Source organism: Ailuropoda melanoleuca, chromosome 11 (genome assembly GCF_002007445.2).
Source record: "Ailuropoda melanoleuca isolate Jingjing chromosome 11, ASM200744v2, whole genome shotgun sequence".
Lineage (NCBI taxonomy): Eukaryota > Metazoa > Chordata > Mammalia > Carnivora > Ursidae > Ailuropoda > Ailuropoda melanoleuca.
The window spans coordinates 50,597,533-50,608,908 of record NC_048228.1 but is presented as its reverse complement, the minus strand read 5'-3'; the positions used below and the strand labels follow the sequence as shown (position 1 = coordinate 50,608,908).

The following is an 11,376-nucleotide window of genomic DNA, read 5'->3' as shown; positions in this document are numbered from 1 at the left end:
ACCGCCGGGATCACGCCCTGAGCCGAAGGCAGACGCTTAACCGCTGTGCCACCCAGGCGCCCCTAAAAGCTTTCTTTCTTGATCAATATATCTGTTTTAATCTTTTAAAAAATGCTTTGGGGGGGGCGCCTGGGTGGCACAGCGGTTGAGCGTCTGCCTTCGGCTCAGGGCGTGATCCCGGCGTTATGGGATCGAGCCCCACATCAGGCTCCTCTGCTGTGAGCCTGCTTCTTCCTCTCCCACTCCCCCTGCTTGTGTTCCCTCTCTCGCTGGCTGTCTCTATCTCTGTCAAATAAATAAATAAAATCTTTAAAAAAAATGCTTTGGAAACTAGTGTGAAAGCACCATTTCTAGATTTCTGGGTACAGTCTTTTTTTTTTTTCTTTTTTTTTCTAAGTAGGCTCCACGTGAGGGGCTTGAACTCATCACCCTGAGACCAAGACCTAAGCTGATTTCAAGAGTCAGATGCTTAACCGACTGAGCCGCCACACAGGGTCCCCCTGAGTACAGTTTTAATAGTAACTGAAAGGCAGCCTGACTTTACAGAGACCATCTTTACTAATTGTCTTGGGGGTTAGTCATACATACACTTGATACGTGTAACTCTTCCACGGTCACTTATCAGTTCTGCTTTGGGAGGAAGGGACACCATTCTGCAGGAGAACTGAGATGCCAGGTGAGGGAACTTGCCCCTCGCTTTTGCAGGGAGACGTCAGCGTCATTTTGTATTGCTGCTGAGGTTACTTCATTTCCAGGCTCAGCTTTGATCCCATGAGACAGGTGGTTTTCCTTTCATCTACACATATCTGACAATGCCTCTAAGTTACACATACAGGTCGAAAGTGTTTTTCCAGAATCTGTGGTACACTGGAAGCCCAGGGATTTCTCATCCTGGTGACGGTTTTCACTGGTATAATATAGGCTGTGTGGGAGGTAAGATTTGGACCCAAAGTATGTTTTAATCACCAATTTAAACTGATATTTCATACAGGAACAGAGGGACCTGTTCCACCCTTACGAGATTTCACCTGACCCTGAGCACCCAGGAAACAAGATAAAGCAGCAGCAGGACCGGTCTTATCTGTTCTGCCCACAGAGCTCCTGGCTGTGTCTTCCAACTAATACTTCTTATTTCCTCAGCCTGGTGGCAGATGAGGAATGTGCTGTCTCTACTGAAGGGCTGACCACTTATTTAAAGCTGAAGTTGTGAACATCACCTTCACCCAAATCTAGATTTCCACAGGACATTAAACACAGGGCAGGCAGCATTAGCCTCCGGGCTTCTAACCTGCAGCAACGCGTCTGTGGGTACTCCGTCGGTTATGTGGCAGGTGTATGTGTGTTGGTAATACCATGTTGAAGACAAAATCCAGTTTGAAGGGGGATAATACCTTTTTCGAGGTGGGAATAAAGGTTTCAGTAGAGGTTTATTCAGTGGTAAATAAACTGTGGTGGCTAACGCTTTTGCGCTTATAACAAAGAGTACAGCCAAGTAAAGACAAACGGTGTCAAGTCTCCCCCAACGGGAGCTTCTAGCTCCTACCTAATCAGGCATTCTCTTTTCTGCGTCTCTCTATATATTTACTGCCTTACATATAGAACCTGAAATTTTAACAACAGGGATTCCGTTTGAGTGAGAAGATATAAAACCAATCTCAGACCTTTCTGTTATCTTAATCTCTGGTGATGACATGTGAGAGCAATTAAGAAAGGTACTCAAAGAAAAAAAAAAAACCTTACCTCCACTGAAAGAAGCTGGAAGAGCTTTGGAAGAAAGATGAAACTAAAAGCTCCATACCTTCCTTAAGAATATTAACTGGGCAGCTAGATCACAAATGCAAAACAAATGCAACTGTGTACATTGTCTGAGACCCTAACGTTCCCAAAGCTGAATCCAGCCTCCTGAGAGAGGTAATCACCTGCCTCTCCTCTAGAGATAATGCTCATGGAAACAAAAAGGGGCTGGGAAGGGAGGTTTCAACAGCATTAGCCGATCAGCAACAACCTGGATCTCTCCGGTTGACTTATACCGAAAAGAGGACATGCGGAGAAAAAGGGTGGTTATTTTCCTTGTAATGTGAGCTTTTATTCCCCCCCGCAAGCTGTGAACTTTTTACCTTGCTTCATTCATGCTTCATTTGATCAATTACTAACTGTATGGGCCCTGAAAGCGAGCGCGGGCTCCTGAAAGTTGGTATTTTGCTCCTGGACTCCGTTTCATTTCAAAATGGGGCGGGGTGGGGGAGGTTAACCACCTTCCTGACTGTGAGCTGCGAAAGGAGAGACGCGGAGCATGTGTGTCGGTCCCCTTAATACCACGAGGACCGGAGGACTTGGCCCGCGGAGGGGCGAGCGGAGCCCGACTCTTCATTCCCAGAAGCCGTTTTCAAACCTTGGGGAGCCTTCTCTGCCATTGAAATGCAAATCCCGTCCTGAGCGCCCGGGCCAATCCGGGAGGCTTCCTGTGGGATTACCTGGTGGCGAGCGCCGAGCGAGCGCGGCCCCTCCGGCGCGGGCTCCGCGGCCGGGAGGCGTGGTCGTGGGGCGCCCCCGCACCCTGGGTCCCCGGGCGCCGGGATTCGGGCCCCTGCAGCTGCGCGCCCCGGACTCGCCGCCCTGCAGCCGCAGTAGCCGGGGCGCGGCGGCGCCGCCCATTGTTGAGCGCGGCCGAAACCCCCGGCGATGCCCTGCGCCGCCTCCTCGGAGCGGCGGCGAGGTTTGAACTTGGCGTCGGCCTGGAGTCCTGCGCGGCGCGGGAGGCGGCGGCGGCCCCGCGAGCGGCTATGGTGAGTGCGGTGCTCGGGTACCCTCCGGCGGGCGCGGTCGGGGCGCGCTGCTGCCTTGGGAGGGTGCCCCGCCGTCTGCTTTCTAAAGAGTGTTTATTTCTGTCCCTTCGGCGACTGTGGAAAACCCTGTGTGAGGATCGGTCCCGGGGCGGGCTTTCTCTGCCCGGAGCCGGCCAGGTGGGGGGTAGGTGGCGCGCTCCGACGGTCTCCTGGCACTCCCGGGCCTTGGCTTTTTTTTTTTTTTTTTTTTTTTTTTAATGGAAGCAGGAACTGCCACTCCAAGAGGAAAATAATTGCAGATTATCGACAGCATGAAAACTTTTCAGAAGAAATGATCTGTGAAATATTTTAATTTTGATAAATTGCTTCGCATGAGGGCCCCTACTGAGTTTAGAACGACTTGCCTTTCGTGATTTTACTGGATTGGTTTCTGTAGAAAAGATCCCAAATGTGCTTTGAGGGACACGCCTACTCCCCCCCACAACTTGTTCTAGATCTTAAGGCAGGTTTGTTTTTTTTAAAAGGTGTGTTCTACGGTCATGTAGCAGAAATTAAATAATGAAAATGAAATTATACCTGAAATTTATTCTACTCTGAATTGTCAGAGGAATAAAAGTGCTTTGCCAAAGGGTGTGGGAAGGTTTATAAAATTTCAATACAGGGAGCATCCTGGGGCGGGGGTGGGGTACAGTCTATCTCTTTCACTCCCTGATGTATTTTGTCCTTACTTTATTTTATTTTATTTAATTTAAATCGTAGTGTTGTGGTGAACCTCTGTGCACGGAGGCTTTTGGGTTGGGCGTGAATGGGCACCAGCATGCACATAATCTCCAAGGAGAGATTGCTGTGAGCTAACAGGGTGCTACAGGAAATCTTAGCACAGAGGCTTCTAAAGATTTTTCTGGGCGTTTTCTGTTTCTAATTATTTAATATTTAAACGCTTGTTATCATTTCCAATTAAAAATGTGTTAGATAAATCCCACCCACAAATAATTTCACCAGAAATTGGTTTACATTTTAATTAACGGCTTTTTTTGTCTTAATTTTTTTTTTCTGATTATGAAAGTATTATATGATCATTTGCAGAAAAGGTGCACCATACAGAACTGAGAAAGAAGTAAATAGTTATTCATAACAGTAACATTAATATTGTATATTAAGGCCTGGTTTTTCATAGAAGCCAAGTCATTTCAAAATTTTGCAGCTATGGACTTTTTTTTTTAATCTCTAACAAATTTGGTTTAGGAACTAAAACTAGGAAATGCCAAGGAAATAAACTTGTACTTTAAAAAAGGTTCTAACCACGAATAACTTCTTCACATGGTTCATGGAACAGAATTTATAGTGGCAATTTCTCTTGAATCAACTTCCCACATCTGCTCCTGACAAATGGTTTCTGTTTGTGTAGCCTGTTTTGTAAATACATCTCTCTACCATTAAGGCAAAGGGCCCAGACACATCCCTTACCAGTGCTTGTAGCTAGCTAGGCTCATAGAGTTAATATTTTTATTGGTTTCTACATCAGAACTTCTTCACTGTATGCTTGATAAAACCCTGGAGAAGGTTACCAAGGGATGTTGTGGAGAATTTACTTCCCTGGAGGTTTTAAGAATAGGATAAACATCCATCTGCTTTCAGTGCAGCACTGCCTGGGTAAAGGAAGACTGGGCCACCTCTCCAAACACCAAATGGAGGAATTCTAAGTCTATTTCAGTTTTCAATAACCTGGGACCAAAGGGTAGAAGGATTTCCCCCCAAAGCACCTGAGCCCAGTCAAGGCCTGTTTTGATTTATGTAAAACAAAGATCCTCCTTTGGTAAGAAGGATTCATAATGATCCGTAGGACTTTCCAGTAATTTTCTGTTTATGGATAGAAAATCAACAATGATTTAACTACTTTCTAAGAAACTGTAGGTTGAATATAGTGTAAGTTGTGTGATTTAAAGTAAATGGATGAATCGATTCACAGGAATTACAAATTCTTTTTTTTTTTTTTTAAAGATTTTATTTTATTTATTTGACAGAGATAGAGACAGCCAGCGAGAGAGGGAACACAAGCAGGGAGAGTGGGAGAGGAAGAAGCAGGCTCACAGCAGGGGAGCCTGACGTGGGGCTTGATCCCAGAACGCCGGGATCACGCCCTGAGCCGAAGGCAGACGCTTTAACCGCTGTGCCACCCAGGCGCCCCAGGAATTACAAATTCTGCCTCAGGTGGGGAGGGGTATGTGTGTCCTAAGCCTCTGAACTAAGGATGGTATCCCTGGGAGCTCTCTCCACTCTGGATCCAACTTTCTTTTCAGTATCCTCTTTTGTGGGTTAAATCTGATTATGTTTTTACATCAACATTACATTTGACTTTTTTCCTCAAAATGTATTCCTGTGTAGCACTTTTGCCCAAACCGAGTATTCCTGTAGCTTCTGTTGGAGGCTGCTCCCTTGGGCCAGCAGGGCTGCCCTATTGCTGGTTTCTTTCAGATGGTCCGGATTTCACGGGCTGCTGCTTCCTCTACCCCTCTGTTTGACAGAAGTATCCTGTAATTCTAACCACTGTGTGACCTCAATTGCAGTGACACCTTCCTCCCTTTCCGTAATGTCACTTGATCAGGAGCAGCCACCACGCTTTCTCCCCAAAGGATCACTGAGAGGGGTTCACTTTCTAGGAAAGGTCATGTTGTAAAGAAAATGGGGAAGTCAAGAGTCTCTGGGCTGGGCAGTTTTTCACTTTGCTTGAATGAGCAGTGCCTCCCCTTCACACCCTTCAGCTTGTCATATTTCTCCATGCATGCCAAGCATGTTTTCTTATGCTATAGTAACACCCAAAGAAGGAACAGGAGTCTAACAATGGTCTTTCATTTGTTCAGCAAACATTTACTATGTGGGAGGCAGCCCAGGGAATGAAGATGGGTTCTTTGCCCTCAGGCAAGGTGTCCTATAAGAGGAGAAATCAAATGTTAATAAGCTAGTGCTATTCTGAGGGACTATAGGGGTTAAGAAATTATGTTTATTGTAAGTTAAACATATACCAACCCTATGACCCACTATTCCCCTGCCTAGCTATTTACCCAAGATAGATGAAAACAAATGTCCACGAAAAGACTTGTACAGAATGTTCATAGTAACTTTATTGATAATTGCCAACGACTGGAAACAACCCTGTGTCCATCAACAAGAAAATGGATGCACTGCGGTACATCCACACAATGGACTACTACTCAGCAGTCAAAAGAATGAACTCCTGATGTACACAGCCAGCTAGACGAATCTCAGAAGCATTATATTAAAGAAGCCAGATGCACAAGGATTCATAAGCAATTCTATTTACAAAGTACTAGGACAGGCAAAACTAATCTATGGTAGAGAAGTTAGTGGTTGCCTCTGGGGGATGGAGGGATTGACTGGAAAGGCTAAAGAGGTTTTTCTGGAGCAATGGAAAGGTTCTAGGTCTTGTTTTGAGTGGTGGTTGCATAGTTCTACACAATTATCAAGCTCCATCAAACCGAACACTTAGGACCTATGTATTTTATTGTATGCAAAACATTAGTTCAATTAGAAGAAGAAAAGCATTCTAGAGCTAGATAAGGGTTCTAGAGCTAGACAAGGGAACCCATCCCTTCTCTCCCTCTAGGTGTATATCGCCTCGGGGACATTAGTAAATACCTCTGAACCTGCAAGCATTAGACAATAATGAAGCATCTTCTTGGAGTCGTCGTGTGGGTTGAGCTCGATAATGAAAGTACTTAGCTTAGTAAGGACTCAGTAAATGTCAGCTACTAATCCCATGCACTGTGATAAAAATAAATGTGGTTTTGGTGTTGATAAAATTATTTGTACTTTGTGTAAAAGCCGTCTCATTTATTTAAGATTATGAAGGATCCTGTAACGTATTAACTGATCTCCTTAGCATTATATGTATCTTCTTTTCAGTAAGTTCTTTTTTTGAGGTTGTAGTGAATTTAAAGTTCTTGCCTACAGCCTACCTTTTCAAAATACCAGGGGCTTTTCGTTGCCAGCAGAGGTAAAAAGAGAGGACTCTGTTTTTGAGGACTGATTTAGTGAAATTTGTTTAAGCTGAAGGACCAGACCAGGTTTATAGCTTCCTCTGGGAATCCGAGAGAAAAGGTTACATTTCACACCCTCTTTCTAAAGATGTAGGTGGACAAAAACTCTTGAACTCTGTATCAAATTGATAGTGTACTTCTTTTTAAAGGGACAAAAACTAAGTTGAATTTTCAGTAAGATACCTTGGACGGAGTGGTAAATATGATAATAGTTTACTTAATCCATTAAGCTTCAATTATTTCAGTTCAACAAAGTACTTGGGAAAGACATTTTGTACTTTGCCAACTCCAACAGAGGCATTTTGTTGTTAGGTTGGTGTAATTCATTCAGTAAACATTTATCACACATTTACTGAGACCGTATTAGCCCTGGAATTCAATCATGGCTGATAAGATGTTTTACACTCAAGGGTTCATAGATGCCCCGACTGTAAGTGTGAATGTGTATCCATTTCTCTTGGAACTTTTTTCAGAGCAGAGGGCTCTGTCTTAGGCTAGTCTTATCGGTTTTTTGTTTTTGTTTTAAAGCCTCTTGCTTAAGGAGGAGGTTTAAATCCTGGTCGGGTTTTTTTGTTTTGTTTTTGCCATCAATACTGTTTTCTTAAACATCAGAGTTACTCGCTAAGGTTTTCCTTTATTATCTTCCTAAAAATAAGAACAACAAAATGTTCTATATAAAGGCAGTTCAGTGTAGTGAAAAGGTCTTACACTATGGAGACGGAGCACCCTACATCTGCATCTGAGCTCTGGTACCTGCCAGCGGTTTAGGGCAAGATCTTAATTCTTTAAGCCTCAGTTCCCTTATCTATAGAATGGTGATGATAAGACCTTGAAAGAGATATTAATACTGTCACACTGAGGCTATTCTAACCATTAAATGACAAAACACATGTAAAAGTAAAAAGCCCGGCGCCTGGTGGGTGTCAATTTCTGAAATGTATTGAGTACTTGCTAAGAGGGAAGTACTTGCTGAGAGTCCTCTTGTATCTTCTTCACACTCCTGGCAGGTAGGCGCTCTTGTTATCCCCCTTTAGAGATCAGGAAACCCAAAACCCAAGAGATGAAATAGTTTGCTGAGGGCATGGAGGTGCCAGGGTTGGAACTCCACAGGATCCTGCCGCTCAACTGATGAGTCTCATAGTGGAGGTCACTTGCTTTTCCCTTTTAGGTAAAATTATTTTTAAGAGTTAATTACTGCAGTAAGTGGCTTTAGTGCCACCGTTACGGGATGCACACAAGTGCACACTGGTGATGGAGGAATTAGTTGACCATGGTGGGGTGCTGCGGGGGGGCGGGCAGGAAGGGCGGTAATGAACGTGTCAGATTCTTTTCCCAGGCCCTCAGAAGTCGTCCTGTCAGCCGCCCTCTCTGAGCCCTGGTTGTTGTGCAAGGTGCTCTGTATTAGTGTTCTCAACACCCAGGCCTCCTTTGCAGTGCAGCTAAACTGCCAGAATCTTGGACTTTTTCCTCAGCTACCCACATGGTGCCCGGTCTATTTGCAGACCCACCAGAGAAGCTCCCTGGCATGCAGAGGAAGTCCCACGGGAGGCAGCCCGCTGCAACTCGGGGACATGGGAAGGAGTTCCATTGGAAAGTGTTGCTTGCAGGCTCTGTTTGAAGGAATGCCATGTGTACCAGTTCTGTCCACCCAAGTGAGCCACATTATCACAGGGCAACATTCTTGGCAGATGATGCTCTTAGGGTTCTGCTCTCTGAAGGGGAAAAAAGAAATCTGGAGGGAAAGCCTGCAAGGATCTTTGCTTTCTGGCCATCCCTGACCCTTTAAGGCTGCTCCTCTGTGTGCAAGCTCCACTTACTTGTCTTGGAGTCTGACTCACAATAGATGTGCATGGCTCAAGTGAGGAGAATTGCGGGACCGTCACTTGAAGTCCCTCCCTGCCTCCTCACCATTGCCTCCAGCCTCTGCCCCTCAACTTTAAGCCTTTTGTGTCGGTTCCCATGGTTACCTCTTCACCGCTAGCAGCTGGAATGCCACAGTGAGAAGAGGCTGCCTCCCCTACTGAGCCAGGTCTGGCTGGGCTGAGGCCACCGTTCTGTCACTGGATTCCTGACATGGGGTCACAGTCCAGTACCTTCTCTTTGTCATGGGTTCTGTACCTTTCCCAGGCTTGGCAGGTTGGGGTTGCAGTGGGAGGAGACATGAAGGGTGATGTACAGGGCATGTCTTGCCCTAGGCCTGCCTGGCTGCCCCATGACCCGCCGAGCTCCTGCCTGATGCCATTTGCTTCTGTGTGTTAGTGCTCAGTGGAGGGGGAAGGACCCGCTCTGCCCAGTCAGAGAAAAGTGATCCCTCGCTTCCCCACCTGCTCTTGCTTTGGCTTTTGTTCCCAATACCATCTGTTTATAGGTTAGTCAACAATAATAAGGCCAGGCTCTGGTCTTGAAGGAATTGGTATCAAAAGCAAGTTTCCATCCAGCCTGGAAGATCAGGCAGGCACTTGAAACTGGGGGTAGCACAGGGACTTGAGCCTCAAGATGAGAACAGGGTAGCTACGAATTTGTCTTGAAGCTCTTTCCTGAGATACTCTTGAGAGGCTTAAATTCCTTCTCATTTGGAGTCCAGCTGGCCTAGAGTTAAGATAGGACTTGTAACTACAGGTAGAAATTAAGCAGCCTTGGTAGTGAAGGTAGGAAAGGTAGTTAACAATAGAAACCACCAAAAATCATCACTCCTGAGGAAGACAATAGTGGAAGAATTGTTAGGTTCTTCCTGGGGTAAGGCAACTCTGTTTTCTAGAGACTGTTCAGCCTGCAGATACCTAAGTGAGCCTTGGGTGACATGATGACCTTGTAGAAGGTGGTTAAGGGCACCCATTGGAGCCTTATAATGTGTTAGGGTCCTGGCTCTACCACTTTCTTTGTGATCTAAAGCAACTTACACAGGCATATCTTGGAGATATTATGGGTTCAGTCATAGACCACTGCCATAAAGTGAGTCAAATGATCTTTTTGGTTTCCCAGTGCATATAAAACTTAGGTTTATACTAAACTGTAATCTAGTAAGTGTGCAATAGCATTATGTCTAAAAAACAGTGTACATACTTTAAAAAATACTTTATTACTGGCGCCTGGGTGGCCCAGTCAGTTAAGTGTCTGCCTTCGGCTCAGGTCATGATCCCAGGGTCCTGGGATTGAGTCCTGCATCAGGCTCCCTACTCAGGAGGAACCTGCTTCTCCCTCTCCCTTTGCTCCTCCCCCCCTTGCTTGTGTTCACGTGCTCTCTCTCTCTCTCAAATAAATAAAATCTTTAAAGAAGTACTTTATTGCTAAAATACTATCATCTAAGCTTTCAGCAAGTTGTAATCACTGATCATGGATTACCTTAACAAATATTATAATACTGAAAAAGTTTGAAATATTGCAAGAATTACCAAAATGTGCCACAGGGACAGGAAGTAAGCAAATGCTATTGGAAAATGGTGCTGTTAGGCTTGCTCAGTGCGGGGTTGCCACAAACCTTCCCTCTGTAAGAAAGCACAGTCTCTAGGAAGCACAATAAAGCGAAGTGCAATAAAATGAAGTATGCCTGTATTTAAATTACCTGTGCCTCAGCTTTCATTTCTGTGAAAGGGGGCCACATTTCATGGGGTTGTTATGAGGACTAAATTTGTTATATAAGATACTTTCTAAATCGGAAAGCCTAACAGAGGCGCCATTTGTATTTTTTAAAAGATTTTATTTAGTTATTTATTAGAGCATAGGCAGGGGGAACAGGAGAGAGAGAAGCAGGCTCCCTGCTGAGCAAGGAGCCCCACACGGGACTCAATCCCAGGACCCTGGGATCACACCCTGGAGACAGACGCTTAACCAGCTGAGCCACCCAGGCGTCCCAATTTGTAACATTTTTAAATGGTGTTTTGAGAACACTATGCTAAACTCAGGCCAGATTTTGTCAGTCCCACTTTTGTGTTACATATGTCAGTGGGTCCAGAATTCCCCTGGAGGGGATAGGGTCATGTTGGGGTGAGTAGGGACATACAGGATTAAAAAAACGACTCTAGACCCTATTATACTAATCCCGTAGTAACCAAAGGAAAGTAAAAATGTTGGGGACAAGTAGAAACTCAGCCTATGGAACCATAATTAAAAACACCTTGAAAAGGTATATTGTAAACCTCAATTACTTTTCCACAAATTGTCAGCATGGGGGGGCGTGGGTGGCCCAGTCAGTTAAGCAGCTGCTTTCAGCTCAGGTCATGATCTCAGGGTCCTGGGAGCCCTGCATCAGGCTCCCGGCTCAGCGGGGAGTCTGCTCCTCCCTCTGCCTGCCCCTCCCCCTGCGCGTGCACTCTAGATCTTGAGTGTGCTGTCTTCTATTAAATCAATAAATACAATCTTTAAAAACAACAAACAAATTGTCTGAATTTTGGTACCTTGCCTTCCATTCAGACCTGCTTCCCAAGAATATAAAGCAACAGCTGCAGGAAAGCTTGGGAGACAGATGCCTGTTTTGGGTGAGAGCAGAAGTTGGAAACATTTAGGTTTGTGATTCGGAGGCATTTAAATAGCGT

General features: G+C 45.2%; 1 protein-coding gene across 6 annotated transcripts in view; it reads left to right on the top strand.

Annotated features, from left to right (window-relative positions):
- Positions 1–11,376, top strand: part of SHROOM3 (shroom family member 3) — a 303,549-nt gene that overhangs the window by 223,178 nt on the left and 68,995 nt on the right. The window contains exon 1 of one of the 6 annotated variants that reach the window (XM_034671653.1): positions 2,183–2,786. The exons of the other annotated variants lie outside the window; for them this stretch is intronic. The gene's annotated coding sequence lies outside the window, so the exon portion shown is untranslated. Of the gene's footprint in view, positions 1–2,182; positions 2,787–11,376 lie in introns of those variants that run through there. 6 annotated transcript variants of the gene reach the window in all.